The sequence below is a fragment of the Schistocerca piceifrons genome, chromosome 1, assembly GCF_021461385.2.
Source record: "Schistocerca piceifrons isolate TAMUIC-IGC-003096 chromosome 1, iqSchPice1.1, whole genome shotgun sequence".
NCBI classification, from domain to species: Eukaryota; Metazoa; Arthropoda; class Insecta; order Orthoptera; family Acrididae; genus Schistocerca; species Schistocerca piceifrons.
Window position 1 is genome coordinate 1,070,202,048 of NC_060138.1, and position 12,670 is coordinate 1,070,214,717.

General features: G+C 36.5%; 1 protein-coding gene across 5 annotated transcripts in view; it reads left to right on the forward strand.

Moving 5' to 3' along the window:
- Positions 1-12,670, forward strand: part of LOC124759419 (solute carrier organic anion transporter family member 74D-like) — a 225,265-nt gene that overhangs the window by 28,114 nt on the left and 184,481 nt on the right. For 2 of the 5 annotated variants that reach the window (XM_047249093.1, XM_047249095.1), the window contains exons 2-3: positions 3,631-3,778; positions 5,698-5,830. The exons of 1 other annotated variant lie outside the window; for it this stretch is intronic. The gene's annotated coding sequence lies outside the window, so the exon portion shown is untranslated. The remainder of the gene's footprint in view (positions 1-3,630; positions 3,779-5,697; positions 5,831-12,670) is intronic. 2 more of the 5 variants (XM_047249092.1, XM_047249094.1) reach the window with 1 other exon arrangement.

A 12,670-nucleotide genomic window follows, 5' to 3' on the forward strand; every position in this document is an offset into this window, starting at 1 on the left:
CTCGAGAGAAGCAAAACAAAATGAGAAACGATTCTCTCTGTTTTCAAATGTTCCTTAAGAAAGGAAAGCCCAGGGGTTTTGCCCCGACTTTATTCTCGCACCACTGGAAAAATGAGTGAAATAGATATTAGCGTCATTGGCGATTAGAAATCGTTAAAAATGAACAAAGCCCCAGGGCCCGACGAAATCCCTCTCGGATTTTACATCCAATTCGCAGCTGGGTTAGCCCCTCTGTTAACTAAAATCTATCGTATATCCCTCAAACAACAAAACTGTGCCCAATGGTGGGAAGAAAGCACAGGTCTCTTCAAGAAGGGTGACTGTAGTAATCCACAAAACTACCGTCCAGTATCCTTGGCATCCATTTGTTGTAGAATCTTAGACCATATTCTGCGCTCAAACATAATGAGCTTCATGCCAACCAGCAAGGATTTCGCAAATACAGGTCATGTTAAACACAATTCGCACTTTTTTCACTTGACATTCTGAAAGCCACGGATCAAGACAGTCAGGTAGATACACTATTTCTCGATTTCCGAGAGCATTTGACGCAATCAGTACCACAACTACGCTTATTACCAAAAGTACGATCATATGGTGCATCTGACGAAATCTTTCTGGTAGGGAGGACGCAACAGGTTATCTTGAATGATGAGTCATTCTCAACTGTAGAAGTAACTTGGGGTGTACCTCAGGGAAGTGTGTTGGGTGCCGTGCCGTTCATGTTGTATAGTAATAATCTTGTAGTAAAAAAAAAAATTGTTTGAATGGCTCTAAGCACTATGGGACTTAACATCTGACGTCATCAGTCCCCTAACTAACCTAAGGACATCACACACATCCATGCCCGAGGCAGGATTCGAACCTGCGACCATAGCAGCAACGCGATTCCGGACTGAAGCTCCTAGAACCACTCGGCTGCAGCGGCAGGCAATCTTGTAGTCAACAACCATAGTAACATCAGACTTTTTGCAGAGGATGCAGTTACGTTCAGCGACATAAAGAGTGAACGAAGCTGTACAATTATTTGGACCTTGATAATATTTCAGAGTGATGTAATGTCTGGCAGCTTGCTTTAAAAGTTCAAAAATGTAAAATTGTGCTCTTCACTTATCGAAAAATGTAGTATCCTATGAATACAATATTAGTGAGTCACAGTTGGAACCTGTAAAACTGTGCACTTAACAGATTTTAGTGAGTCACAGATTACAAGTACTTGGTTGTAACACGTAATAGAGGCATGAAGTGGAACGATAATACAGATCAGTTGGGGATAAAGCAAGTAGCAGACTTCGGTTTACTGCTAGAATACTGACGAAACACTCTTGGAATATCGCTCAAATGTGCGGGGCCCATACCATATGGGACTAGCACGAGATATCGAACGTATACACAGAAGGGCAGTACGACTGGTCACATGTTCGTTTGACCCGCGCGAAAGTCTCAATGAGATGTTGAGAGAACTGAGCTGGCAGACTCTAAGATAGATGGAAACTATCCAGAGAAAGTCTACTGACAAAATTTTAAGAACCAGCTTAAATGATGAGTGTAGGAATACACTACAACTCCCTACATATCGCCTCTTTAGGGATGAGGGTAAGACTAATTACAGTACACACAGATGCATTTAAACAGTCATTTTTCCCGCGCTTCATACGTGAATGGAACGGGAAAATGCCCTAATAACTGGTTCAGTGGGACATACCCTCTGCCTTGCATTTCACAAGGGTTCGCAAAATATAAATGTAGACGCAGTGGAGATGTAGATCTGTGAAAATATTTACGTACCTACACCTGCACCAGAATAAAAAAGTGAATGACAGCTACATATTCACATGACAGCGTAGCAACAACCAAACAGAAAATGCTCATGATCGTGGTTTCACTTCTTTTTAACATTTTCATATCGCTCTTGTACCTGAGGTGGCAGGTTTCATGGTCAATTGCACATTAAGCTAACGGCCAACAAGGTAACATTGAGATTCGTTTTCGGTGGTTGCGTTGTTTCTGTGTCGTGCGTGCTTATTTCACGCAATAGAACGTCCTAAACTAGTTGTGAAACTACACAGAAAAGTGATAAGTCTATTACCAGTCTGCTAAGAAAACTCAGTAGTGCACGTTAACTGGCACCGTGTTGAAGTACCCAGAACGGAAGCGTGAAGCTGTTGCTGCTGCAGCCGTATTGTATGGACACACAAACGAGAATCGGCAATATAGCCTGCTACCGTGCTCAACTGTCAATCATTTTGCCATTCTGATCGGAGTATATTGTTGCAGTGTTAGCATTTGCAAGAAAGAATGCTCTAGTCACTAAGGCTACAATGTATACTCATCTACACATACATCCATACCGTGCAAATCACTGTGAAATGTAGGTATAACGCAGCGGCAGTGAAAGCAGAAAGAGAGCAATACACTTACTATACTTTAAAATCTAGTAGTTCACACTAATTCGGAAGGAGTAACAAATGTACGTCTATAGAAGAACATGCAACGAAACCAGCTTTCCTTTTATATGAAACAAAAACAAATATGGAATTATCTGCTATACTCAATATTACGGATGCGAGCAGAAATCACGTAGAATACGATCAACATGTTTACAATGCAATTCAAAGAGTGCATGCAGTACATACGAGAAATCATAATTAGAAACACAATGCGATGAAACGAGTTTCTGTTTGCTACGAAACAAACGCAAATATGGAAGACTTTAAATCATACAGTGAGAAAATGAGACAATGAAAGACCGATAAAATTGAAGCACTCCAAGCGCGGCTGGCAGCGAACCGAGGTCATATTAACGAAAGACCGTGTACGAGTTTCACCCCAGTGCTCTCACATACCGGTTCCAATGTGATAGCGCTCCGTCCTTTTGAAAATTGAAGGATTTGGCATGATCTCGCAATTTAAAAAGAAGCCAGATCTCCAACACGTGCAGGTTCGTTATCCCTCTATAAGGGAGCGAGTGGGCGGATAGCAGAGCTAACCGTCCCAGGGAGACCCATGCCGTTAATTACATGAACCACAAATAGTAAACTTTTAGTTTGGATGGGTAATTTTCTATCGCCATTCTAATAAAACATGTAGTCTTGTGAAACCGAATCTTTTGAGGCCAACTTCGTCGCGTGGTCTTAGGCGCCTTGCCACGGTTCGCGGGGATCCCACCATCGGAGGTTCGAGTCCTCCCTCGGGCATAGGTGTGTGTGTTGTCCTTAGCGTAAGTTAGTTTAAGTTAGATTAAGTATTGTGCAAACCTAGGGACCGATGATCCCCAGCAGTTTGGTCCCATAGGAAATTACCACCACCATCAGTGAAGCCACCTTTGTGTTAACTGAGACAGCAAGAACGATGACAAACGATTGTTACAAGCGGCGGTTCGTAATGCAACTTGTCAACATTTGAGTGTGAAAGCGCGCGGGGAGCTATTTATTTAACCTTGTTACAGTTCTTAAGAAAGCTATACACATAATATGCTCTTTCGGGTCATATGACCCGGTTGTTTTTTAAGGGCACAACAGTAGTAAGTTTTTAAGAGTTATTATGGTTTTAAATTTATGTTCTATTTACTCATCTTCGGTTACATTTGTGCAAGAATTTAGAAAGTATTTCCACCCACTTTTCACACAGGACTCTTGTCTCTTCATGCTCTTCAATCGGATTTGTCACTCAAGCATAACACGTGTGGTAACGGAATCGTATTGTGACACAACAGCAAGAAAGATGGCTCTGCATCTTTCTGGATCTCATAGACTCTTTGTTGAAACACCATCGATCTGTGAGTATTTTTGTTCCGCCGTTACAACTAAAGAAAATGCAAGTGTTTCTCACCAGTTGCTTTTTTACTTTATTGAGACAAAGCGTCTTCAGTGATTTGTAATGAAAGATATTTATAATTTGATTTGTTTTTAAATCGAAAAACAGTACGTTATCAGTTTTTTAGTTTTTATTTACTGTAATTTCTGCTTGGTCTCTCGCCTACATCAGGAAATGCTGTCGGCTAGCATGTCTTTGGTTTCTTTCTTCATTAGACACTTATACTTGTAGCATAATTTTTCGCTTCTTTGCAGAACTATGCGTTTTTCACGTTTTACACAGCACACTTTTACGTAACCACTGTTTAATGTTTATGTGTGTACCTCTACATGTTTATTGCGTTTTGTAGTGTTGCCAATATTGCCGCTAGTTTGATTTTGACCTATACTTCTTTGTAGTTAATTATATAGGTATTATGCTATTTAATTACGTTACTATGTGTTTATATACCATGTAAGACTAATGAAGAGGAATTGTGATGGAGTTGTTTTTTGTGGTGAATACATGGAAGATGGAGAAGCAAAGATGAGTGGACATAAAGGGCATGATTGTGTGGAGAGTTAGTTGGAGAAAAAGGTGAGGAACAAGAAGTGAAATAAAGTTGGGAGGGCAGGGTGCTGGGCGGGAGAGGGTGATGGATGGAAAAGGATATTTTCCTTTTCATGGGATTTTTTCGATTATTTTATATAGTGGATGGTTTCCGATATTTCTTTGGTCTTTGAGCAATTGTTTATTTTTTGTTAATGCTTTGTGTATATGGAAATTTTCATGGAAAGGGAGGAGGTGTCGGTCGTTACTAATTGTTGCGATCTTAATATCTTTTTCAATATTGCTTGATCTGTGGTATTACTATTTTAGATGATCTGCAAATGATGAATGGTTTGTACCGTAATTCATTGCTCTGATTTATTCTTTATATCTTTTGCCAAATGTCCTGCCAGCGATTACATTGTACGTTTTTTCACAATCTCTGCGACTGAACTGATAAACATCAGGTTGTTGTTATCTGATTTTGGTTTTGGGATGTGCTTTCGTACTGAGTTGTTTGTTTTGTAAGCTATGATTATGCCTTGTTACTTGCATATGTTACTCATTCCATGCTTGAATTTGTTATGGTAGGTCATTGTGTGCCATTTTTTGTGGTACTGCAGGTTGTATGGCTTAGTGAGGTTGGGTTAGCTTTTTTCATTATTTGCGTCTTCATTTTTCTGTTTAGTTTGCGTATTATTGTTTCTTTGTGTCCATTTTAATGCTGTCTTTTTTATAATTGCCAGCTGTTTTTGGTAATCAGAAATGCTTAGGGGTATCCCATTCAGCCTGTTTAACAAGCACCTGACTACAGCCTTTTTCTGAGTCTGTGTTTGGTTTAAGGTTGCATTTATGATAGTGTCACTTGTTGTGGGTTCTCTGTAAATGTCAAATGTGTACTCGTGACTGTCAAATGTGTGTTCATGATAGTTTTCTTACGATTATGTCTAGAAAGTTAAGAGTGTTTTCTTGTTCTTCTTTTATTATGAACTTTATGTTTTGTCTGTAGTATTTATGTCGTTATGTAGTTGCTGTTTTCTATATTTAGGTTCATTTGCCATACCTATTATGTCATGAATGTATCTGTACTAGTAGATGACATATAGCTTTCCATTGTTATTATGTCTTTAAATATTAATATTTCTGTATGATTCATGATAATGTTGGCGAATATTCCTAAAATAGGCGACTCTATGGGTAAACCTTCTTCTGTGTACTATTCTTGACTGAATTCTAAATAATTTTGTTGTTACTAACAGTAGTAATTTTATTGCTTTATCAGTGTGTGTTCACGAGGTAGCTCGTTGTGTGTTTTCAGGCTCTCTTCAATCAGTTTTATGGTTTCATTAACAGGGATGCAGCTGTAAATACTTCGTACATCAAAGGAGATCTGTGTTGCTGTGCCAAGTATTTTAATGTCTCTGTGTGTTCTACTAGCTGAGTGACATAGTTCTATCAAATGCGACTGCATTTGTCTTCCTAAGAGGTATGTGGGACCTGCTCTGAAGTTAACTATCGAATGAACAGGGTAATTTTCGTCATGAACCTTAGGTGGACATCTTATGTTGTGGGCTCAAGAATTTTTTTCTTTGTATAAATCTTTGTTTCTCCCTGTCTGTAAATGTATACACTATGGTTTTGAGGGTGTTTTTAACATGTGTTTGAAATCTGTCAGTTGGGTGTGATTTTAACTTTTCTGTGTTGTTTTTGCTGATGAATGTTTTTCTATGTATTCTTTTGTTTTCTTGAAGACAACAGTGTTACCTTTTTCAGAGTTTATTATAGTGATGTTTTACGCTTTCAGTTTTTTCTTTAGATTTTTAAGTTTTGTTTGAACACTATTGTTATTGAAATTACTGTTTTTTAAATTTGTGTTGCTATATTTTTAATTTCTCCTGTTACTGATACCCCAGTTAGCCCTGTATTTCATTACTGTTGTCATTCTTTCCTTCTGTAGAGAAAATGTATTCAGATTCCATAACTAGATCTTCTATTAGTTGTTCATGTGCTAATGAGTTAACACAGTGTTTTAAACCTTTTTCTAAGAACTGTTGTTCGTTTCCATTTAGAAGTATATCTGTAAAATTGCCCACCCTTCGTTAGAAATAGTTTGTGTGAATGTGTTTGTTGGTGTGGGGCTTTGTGTGGTGCAATTTGAGATTTGCAATTTTCTTATTTTGCTTTACTCACATTTTGTTTATTGCTGTGCAAGCGCAGCGTTCGTCGTTTTCCCTGATGGAAGCGAAAATTATAGGGTTATTTAATTTTCATGCTATCTGAAGGTGAACTTCGCATAATTCTTGGTTTACCATCTGTTTTTTCGTATATAGTGACTTAATTTCGTGTTACAGCCAGGTGTTTTAAGAAGCTTGGCTGGCTACTTTTGCTGTTTTCTAAGTGTTTTTCATTATTACATTTATTTATTTTGGCATCAGATCATTACGTTTACGCTTGTTATTATATTTGATGGTTTTAACAGTTTTATACCGATTAAAACGAATCTTCTTGACCTGGTAATAGAAGTCAACTGAGAATGCTTGGCAAGGGGTCATTAAAATCTTCATTTGTGTGGCCATAAGGTCGTAGTTTCTTAAAAATTCCTGAATATATTTCTGTTCTGTTGTACAACTACGAGAAAAGGCGTGTTTTTCTGATCGCAGGCGTTTCGTTTTATTGAGGTAAAGCATTATCAGTCCACTGTAATCAAAGATATTTACAGTTTAATTTGTTTTTAAATCGATAAACAGATCATTAACAATGTGTGTTTTTACTTACTGTAATTTCTGTCGGTTTCTCTCTTACATCAGACAATACCGTCTGCTAACAAATCTTCAGTTTCTTTCTTCATTAGACTCTGACACTTGTAGTCTAACTTTTCTCTGCTTTGCAGAACTGTGAATTTTTTGTTTTGTTTTACACAGCACACTTTTTCGTACACCATTGTTTAATGTTAATTTGTATACTTCTAAGTGTGTATTGTATTTTGTAGTGTCTCCAATATTACCATTAGTTTGTTTGTGACCAATACATTGTCTTCTAGTTAATTATATGTGTGTTATTCTATTTAATTATGTTGCTGTATATTTATAAACTGTGTAAGTGTAATGAACGAATAGTGAGGACGGCAAGTAACGATAGTAATTCAAGTGTAAAGTACAAAATAAAAAACAATTAAAAGCAGGGAATAACTTTTGTGTGTGGATTGTGGTGTAGAAAATCCTACCACATTGATCGTGTAGGCCTTAGTAACGGTGAATCCCGTGATGTGAAACGTTTTAAAGACAGGATTAAGTTTCGTTGTGGAGCCTTCGAGAAGAGATTGGGTATCGAACTTTTCTGTGGAATGAAAACATGGGAACCTACAAAATTATAAAGTTATATTAACAGTTGCATCAGCTTACTGGAGTTAGTACAAAATCATGTCGAGACAACAAGTAAACTAGCAAACGATAGCCCAGCAATAGATGCAAAGCTGGATATAATTCTCAATTTAGTCGTAAGATAAGAGAAATATTTACTACAGCCGTCAAAGTGTTCCGTAAAACGAAGTTAAGAAACCCCTGAAAACAGCGTGAAGTGTGTGGAAAGTGATCCTATGAAACAAAAAACGGAAATTGGTGAGCTAGACAACCAAAGTGTACATAGTAATCAAATGAAATATTGTGCATCAAAGCTCTCAAAACATCAAAAATCTGAGAAAACAGTTCGTTACGTCTCCGCAAGTGATTTCTCCAGATATTTAACTAATAGCCAACAACAAAACGATAGAGGTGGATGCAGTTCAAATGTAAGTAAGAAACAACCCACGAATATTAACACAATGTATGTAGTGACTTTATATGTTCAAATAACTTTCCAAGTAAACAAAAACACGCTCCAAAACTATCGAATGAAACAAAAATAAACCAATGTTACGATCCACATAATTCAAACAATTTTGCAAATACCAGTGACGAAAACCGCAGAAAATGCAGCGGCACCATTCCAAGATTTACACAGGAAAAGGAAACGAAATGTACCCTTTGGCAATGAAGCAAAAGACTTCAGGAGTACTGAAGGAAAAAATACGTTGACAATGTGTCTGAATAACACAAGCTTTCGTACAAAAGCGCACTATTAAGCACCAACCAGAATGTAGGCTCACTATAGTAGAATTATGTTGCATTTGGAAATGCCAGACCCTAAAGCAGAATCACGACAGTAGTAGGTACTGGAGACGAGCAAGGAATCCTGTATGGTAAAAAAAAAGAGCATGATTACATCTGAGCAAAGCCAAAAGTGGGATAGCTGCTGAAATTGTCATTAATTTCCTGCAAAAGACTTTCCTAACCATAACATGTTTAGAGCTGAAAAATGGAAACAAAGGGGCTCAGTAAAAGTTTCAAAATTAGTGTCAGTTTGGGCTTAAAGATAACATAATGGGCAACACTATACACCTGAAACATATTGTGATAAAGAGTTATTAACTCGGAGAATTACCAATATTTCTGTGTAATAGACTCTTCTAGGCACCAAGCCCTTTTAAGTTTAAAGGGAGTAAGCTACACAGCTGAAAGACCAGGAATTCTGATATCAACACGTAAAAAAAGAAATGAAACAGAACATAGAAAAGAAGCTGACACTAATTTGAGTTCCAAATATTTCAACAAAATGTTCAGTATTATGCAAAAAAAGCAAAGGAGATAGACGTTTTACTTGCTGCAGAGATACCAAATATCTTCATAATGACAGATCAAGGACTGAATGAAAATGAAATAAAAATGTATAATTTACAGCGTTATAATAGAGTATCATATTTTTGCGGAATTAAACACAAAAGTCCTAGGTTAGCACTGTATATGATTAGTACAATAAGTAAATGTGTTGTATGGCCAGTTGCAAACTGGAGAGAAATGTGTTTTGAAACAGCAGCAATTCAAACAAATTTTGGAAAGAACAAATGTCTAGTGTTAGGTCTGTATCACTCTCCAAGCTCTAGGACAAAAGTTTTCCTAACAGATCTTGAAGTATCAGTACTACTCAACAAAGTTATTAAAGAATTACCACACTTAGTAGTTGCTGGTGACCTAAATATAAATACATCGAAAGGGAGTATGTGTACAAAATGTTTTCGTGATGTTGTAAATAATTATAACATGTAGCTGCACGTAAATAGTCCATTAAGGAGCACTGAATCATCAGACACAATAGTAGATCTTGCTTTTGCAAATGTACTTTTAAATAAACACACTCATTTGAGATCACCATGGTCAGTTAATTGAGCTACAGAATAAGAAATCTGGAACTGGAAATGTAGTTGTAGAGAGTCGGCTGACAACTGCCGAAAAGCTCAACATATTAGAAATGTTATGCAGATCAGAAGACCGGAATGCTGTATATAGCAGTGATGTAGAAGAAAGCTGAAAAAGTTTTATTGTAGCCTTAAGGCACCACATAAACATAGCTTCTTCAAAGATCAAAAGAAAGATAAATGTTAGCATAGGAAGAAATTGATGACAGAGAGATCAAGAATGCTGGAGAAGACTTACAGGTATCAATCGAAAGGTACAGGAAATGTAATAGTCAAGCAGACTGTGAAATGCAGGGGCAAAAGAAGAGAGAATACAGAAAGATGATAAGGCATGCAAAATAGAGCTATTAGAAACATCAAATAGGAACTTCATCAAATATTTCTAACACAGATGAAATTTTCACTTGGCACACAGTTTTAATCTACCAGGAAGTTTCATTTCTAAGACTGTCTGAGTACATATATATACAAACAGGAATTAATCAAATAAGACAGAAAGTGGGAAACTAGTATTTATAGCACAACAGAAAGAACTGATTGAAATGTGTTCCACTCTAAATCATTATAATGTAAATATAGTTCTCAAGCTAATGAAACAAAGTGAAGAATTGGCCAAGTAATATAGCTCCACCAGAAATAACAGAATGTCTATTCCTATTTCCAACACATGAAACAGCGGTTACAAATATATTAAGATCGCTGAAAAACAAAGACACAGAGGGCACAGATGGAATATTTACAAAACTAATCAAGCACTGCTCACAGTATCTAGTTAAGCTTCTGACCTTCTTACCAGACTTGATAACGAAGAAGAGACTGTTCCCTACATGTCTGAGAAAGAGTAAAGTAGAGCCAATTTGCAAAGGTGGTGGCAAGGGGCATCCTGGGGACTACAGACCTATAACAGTTACACCCACCTTATCGAAACTTGTCGAAATATCTATTAAAATAGAGTTAAAAATTTCATAGGAAAACAAAATATCCTGAATGAAGCACAGCATGGATTTAGAAAAGAGAGATCTACTGAAACAACTACAGCAAGTTTCAGGACATATATAATCAGAGCTTTGGAAGAATGAAAGGAAGTTTTAAGCATATTTCTTGCTCTCTCAAAAGTCTTTCACTGAATATGCCATACAACACTGTTAGATAAGCTGTATGGAAATGGTATCATAGGTAAAGAAACTAATGCAATAAACTCATTTATAGAAAACAGAGAACAAAATGAAGAACTAAGATACAATATAAACAATAATATGGAAACCTTTTTGGTAAAGTACAGGGTAGCACAGAGTCAGTACTTGGTCTACTAATGTTTATATTGTAAACTATGTAAATGATGTGGCAGCATCAATAAAAGGAAATGTAGACATATATGCAGATCATATATCCTTCTTGTAAGTAGCAGCTTAATAAATGATTTACAAACAGAAGCTATCACAGACATAGAAAGGGCAAATGAATATTCAAGTGAAAACAAACAATTTGTAAATGAAAACAAAACCTATATGAAAATAATTGCAAAGAGAACAACAAAGGTAGAGAAGCTAAATATAAGACTTTGGGGCACATTGCTAACAAAAGTTGACAGCTGCAACTGCATGGGATTGACAAAAGACACACTTATGACTCGGGAAAATTGTACAGAAATAAGGGGCAGTGTATTTTTAACGATGAAAATGTGTTACACAGTTAATGTAGACACACTGGCAAAGAAGTACTATGTACTAATTCATCTGTTTCTGTCATACTATATGATGATATGGGGTAGGGCAGCAAATACGCATATGAACAGACTGCTGAAACTGCAAAAAAGAAAAAAAAGGCAATCAGATATAGTGGAAGGCTATTGTCAAGAGAGTCTTGAAAAACCAAATCCAAAGAATATAAACTTATAGCCATGCTCTCTGTGTTCATATTTGAAAGTATCATGTATATCAAATTAACTGTTACACTGATGCTAAACAGAGAATTACACAATTACAGCACAGGAGTAAAAGAAGATGACTGTCACATCAACAGTAGCTGACTATAATTGGCTGCTAAAGACTGTACTAAAGCAAAATGTGTATTACACAACAGATTATCAAACACTTTAAAAACAATGGAAGCACTGCAAATTTTGAAATCAAAACTAAGGAGAACTTAAAAACAGCATGTTTCTAAAGTGTTAAAGAATATTTTGAGAGACCAGTCCAAAAGAGTTAGAAAGATTTTTCAGTGCTAAAGCAATAACTTGGGAACATGAGAATTTTTTCACCCATTGCAGCAGAAGCTGAAACTGACTGTATATATGTAGTAAATTAAATTAATATTAAATACTTCGTTTTACTTTTTTCATTAATAATTTTACATATATGTGTAAACCTATTGTAAAATAACCGTGTATGTCCTCAAATTGTATGTTGCACTCTAGCTGAAATTGCAAATGTATACTGACATAATATGTGCTCAGACTGTAATTTGCACTGCAGGTGGAATTTTAAATGTATACTGATGTATCTGACATCTCTGTAAACAGTGATCTAAGGATGAATATGTGTAAAAATGTTTTTTTTTCCTTTTTTGCTGTGGTGAATAGGTGGGGCAGAGAGAAGCAAAAATGAGTGGACATAGGTGTAAGGTAGTGTGATGGAAAGCGAGTTGGAGGAAGTGAAATGAAATCGTCAGGATGGGAGGGGTGTGGAGCGGAAGGGCTGGGTGGTGGGTGGGAGAGGGTGAAGGAAGGAAAAGGCTCCTTTCCCTTTCATGTTCTTTTTCAGTTATTTTGTATAGTGGCTGGTTTACAATATTTATTTGGTCATTGAACAACTGTTTATTTTGTGTTAATACTTTGTGCACGTGGAAATTTTCTGGGAAAGAGAGGACGCATTGGTCTTTACTGATTCTTATAATGTTCATATCTTTCTCAATATTGCTTTGCCTGTAGTATTCCCATTTTAGATGATCTGCAAATGATAAATGATTTGTACTGTATTTCAATGCTATGATTCTTTCTTTATACCTTGTGTCAAATGTTGTGTCAGTGGTTCCAAT